We start from the raw sequence: 4,650 nt of genomic DNA on the forward strand, positions 1-4,650 counted from the left end.
TATTCCAAAAATGGCAGGCCTGTTAGTCTCTTATTATCTTCTTCGAAAGAAGCTGAACATATCGCACTACTTCGACTGCGCAGACGTGCTACGACCAATCATTCCAATCAAATGCCGTGTTTGAATTTCGTTGAAAACGTTCAGCTCCACTAGAGTTGTTGAGGCGACTGGAAGCAATCAAAAGTGGCTACAAAGATGCTAAATCAACGGTAGTCACATACCTGCGCACTGGTGAAGCCTTTGATGGATTATGGTACAATGTTTTATTCTACAAGACAACAACATTAAAATTCTCGCGGCATGATGTCACATTAATTTGATCGTGTCTTAAAGGTCGTAATATTGGTACATTCATTGGTGATGTTACTTCGGCTGCCTTCCCTGTACGAGCTAGCTACCACAAGGTTCCGATTTGGGATCGACCCTGATAAACATATATTTAGTTGACAGTACAGACTTGCATCCAGTAAACCTTCCGTTGCTGATGATACAGGGATACATTATACCGACGATAACGTACGGAACATACATGACAAACTCCAACAGGCTGCACTACTGCTTACGGAATGGCAGGTCAAAGCAAACGTGGATAAAAGTCCTGCCACCAGAAAAGTGTATTCTTGTATAAGTAGATAATACGACCAGTGATGCTGTATGCCTGCCCCATATCGGAATATGCAGTGCCTATGCATATCAACAAACGTTGGATTGTTCAAAATAAGACATTGTGAATAATATTAAATGCTCAATCGTTTGAATAGAAACAAAACCATTCACAACGACTTCCGTATTAAAACTGTTTCAGAGAAGATCCACTCCATATCTGAAAAGATGGACCCAAAGATACACGTCATAAACCGGTACAATTAATGAAACCTCAGGCTGGTATAAAGGTTATGGGCAACAAAATGGAAACACGATAAACACAACACATTACTTTGGCTGATGCAGCGCGTGAAATCTGCTGGCATTCGAAAAAGCTTCCAGTCGTCTCGAGATGGATATACGCATGCATTGTATGGTATTCAACGCAATGTTATACCGTTCTTCACGCAAACTAGTGGCAGACTCACGTTACGACGATGGAGGTCGATAGCGCCCACGCAATCCACTGTCGAAAGTAGGCCACAGAGGCTCAGTAATATCGAGATACGCTAATTTCGTAGTGAGGGTGGATGCCACAATTCAGCCCCATGCTCACAAAACCAGACCTGGACGATGCGATCTGGGTCGTCTTGGAACACAGCGTCACTACTGGGGAACAAAAACTGTACCATGTAATGGGCCTGATCAATCAAAATTGTCACATAATGCTTGGAAGCAGTGCAACCTTGTGGAGCCCGTGGAATACCACGATGCGGTTGCACAGATCATCACCGAACTCTTCCTCCGTAAACGAAGCCAGAAGCTGGAAACAGTGTGGAGCGAGACTCATCCGGCCGGACGACATTCTCCCACCGTTCCATAGTCAATGTTTCATGGCAGAGGCACCACGCTTTCCTGTCATGGGCATTTGCATGACTCATCAATGGCTTTCAAATCCAGGCTCGAGCTGCAGTTTCTTGCTAATGGAACTCGCTTCGTGTTGTTTTGGTGCTTACAGGATTTGTGAAAGCGACATTCAGTTCTGCAGTGTCTTTTACTGCCACCAGCGCCTTATTTTCCATCAGAATCGTCCACAACTATCACGACCACGTAACACACTATCGTCCGCGTTGTGACTTAGCAGTTGATGCTGTTACACTTCCCTAAATGAAGTTTAAATCTTCGATAGCGTGCACCTTGAAACTCCAAACGCTTGTTTTCCGTTTGTTCAGATGGTTCAAATGACGTTGAGTACTATGGGACTTAATATCTGAGGTCATCAGTCCCCTAGAACTTAGAACTACTTAGACCTAACTAACCTAAGGACATCACACACATTCATGCCCGAGGCAGGATTCGAACCTGCGACCGTAGCGGTCGAGCGGTTCCAGACTGAAACGCCTAGAACCGCTCGGCTACAGCGGTCGGCTTTCCGTTTGTTGCGGAAGCACCCACTATGTCAGTGCCAACAATTTGCCCACGTTCGGATTCATTTAGCTCCAACATAATGTGCTCATAATTGCACAGGCCCTGAAAGGCCCAGCATTCGTTTGGCGGGTACGGGCTTGGCGACGCTGTGGTTTCTGATCTGGGTGCTAGAAAGCACTGCTGGTAGTCTGTCACCATAATCTCTGAGCACGATTCAGCGACCACCATGCGGCGCGGCCGTGGAATGGGGATCTTGACGCGACCGCCTGAAAAAAAAAGCCTCAGTCTCAAGGTGTGCTGCGCGCTGATGAGATGTTGAGTGGAAGAGTCTTTAGCGAGCAACCTCTGGGTAACCTGCCGCACCTCAGTTCCGTAAGGCTTCCTCAGAGATGTGGGCCTCTGGGTCACCAAAATGTCTTTTTAGTAGTGAAACGAAAAGAAGGTAGTTTTGAGAAGGTTTCGCCATTCTGTTTAGCGGGAATTTCTGTTTCCTTAAAACCAGTAAAGCGTTTGCGGAATGGGACACTGGTAGTGGAAACTGCAAATATTCACAAGGAGGAATTGCAACATGAGTGGGCTCCAGAAGGTATGGTCGACGGGCAGAACGCTATGAAGGGAGAGAGTGGGGATTTCGACTCCTTTATCCTGACATTCAGTAGTGCAAAACTTCCAGAGTAAATTAAGACATGCTTTCTTCGTCTCAGTGTGTGGCCTTATGTCCCCAACCCAATGTGCTGTTTCAAATGCCAGTACTTTGGACATACTACTCTTGAGTGTAAGAGGGAAGCCACTAGTGCAAATGTGGTAAGGCCGTCCACAAAGAATTGCTTGTTTGTCTCCTTTGAAGTGTGTGTATTGCTCCGGGGCTCACCCTGTCTTCAGTCAGAACTGCAGCATGTGTCTAGGAGAATAAAAGACACAGGAGCTTAAGACTACAAAGTGCATTCCATGCAATGAGGACAAAAAGCCATAAAGCCATACTGCTCTCAACGTTTGCTACCTCCTATACTTCAGTTGTTAAACAGCTAATGCAGAAAGTCAACGCTGCTTCACAAATGGAGGTTGCTAATGTCAGCACTAATACCTGTGGCTGTCTGTGCACTTGTGCTGCTGCAGTCTCTTCGACGCCTGCCCCTCACCCCACAGCCCCTGAACTTCAGAAAAAGTCGTGGTTGCTGACATTGTGGAGCTCCCTACCCCTCGAAAGGTTCAGTCTGGTACGCCATCCGGTGCTGCCACAACCACAGCTGTGGTTGTAGCTGCAAAGCTTGTCTACGGAAAAACTCAAAGACAAAACGTCCACCACAGATGTAATTAGGAAGTAAACAGCCTGCCAATGTAGACATCACCCTCTCTGACATCCCTCTCCCTTCGTCTTTACAGGCGATGCTCCTTGATGTCAGACTGGGTCAATCATCTCCCCCCTAGACTGAGCCTCCACCTGCTGCATGCTCCCCTCCGAGGCAGAAAGTCAGGATGAAAGTGCTGCCCCCCTCATAGATGGGTCCCACCCTTCTGTGTAACGTTAATGGCTTCAGGACATGGAGTTCCAAGCTCTGGGTTGCCACCTATGCGTGTGTATGCAACAAACGCATTTTAAAGTATCTGGTACCCCTATCCTCCAGGGCTATACACTCTATCGCAAGGATGACCGGACTGGGGATAGAGCGAAGCTAGTGGTTTGTGTGTTTACGTATAACGCACACCCCTCCTCTGCTCTGCCCGTGGCTGTTGGCCTTGTCGCAGTTGCAGATCCAGTAGCAGTTGCATTGAAATTCAAGCGTGTTGGAAGTTTACTGTTTGCTTGCTGTATTTACCTTCGCCCCCCATGAACCATGGACATTGCCGTTGGCGGGGAGGCTTGCGTGCCTCACTGTTACAGATAGTCGTACAGTAGGTGCAACTACAAGGCAAGGGTATCTGTTGAGAGGCCAGACAAACGTGTGGTTCCTGAAGACGGGCAGCAGCCTTTTCACTAGTTGCAGGGGCAACAGTCTCGATGAATGGGTGATCTGCCCTTGTAACATGAACCAAAACGGCCTTGCTGTGCTGGTACTGCGAACGGATGAAAGCAAGGATAAACTACAGCCGTATTTTTCCTGAGGGAATGCAGCTTTACTGTATGGTTAAATGATGATGGCGTCCTATTGGGTAAAATATTCCGGAGGTAAAATAGTCCCCCATTCGGATCTCCGGGCGGGGACTACTCAAGAGGATGTTATCAGAAGAAAGAAAACTGGCGTTCTACGGATCGGAACGTGGAATGTTAGATCCCTTAATCGGGCAGGTAGGTTAGAAAATTTAAAAAGGGAAATGGATAGGTTAAAGTTAGATATAGTGGGAATTACTGAAGTTCGGTGGCAGGAGGAACAAGACTTCTGGTAAGGTGAAGACAAGGTTGTAAATACAAGATCAAATAGGAGTATTAAGGGAGTAGGTTAATAATGAATAAAAAATGGGTGTGCCAGTAAGCTGCAACAAACAGCATAATGAAAGCATTATTCTAGCAAAGATAGAGACAAAGCCTACACACACCACAGTAGTACAAGTTTAGATGCCATTTAGCTCCGCAGATACGAAGAGATTGATGACATGTATGATGAGATAAACGAAATTATTCATACAGTGGAGGGAGAG

Source organism: Schistocerca americana, chromosome 2 (assembly GCF_021461395.2).
Source record: "Schistocerca americana isolate TAMUIC-IGC-003095 chromosome 2, iqSchAmer2.1, whole genome shotgun sequence".
NCBI classification, from domain to species: domain Eukaryota; kingdom Metazoa; phylum Arthropoda; class Insecta; order Orthoptera; family Acrididae; genus Schistocerca; species Schistocerca americana.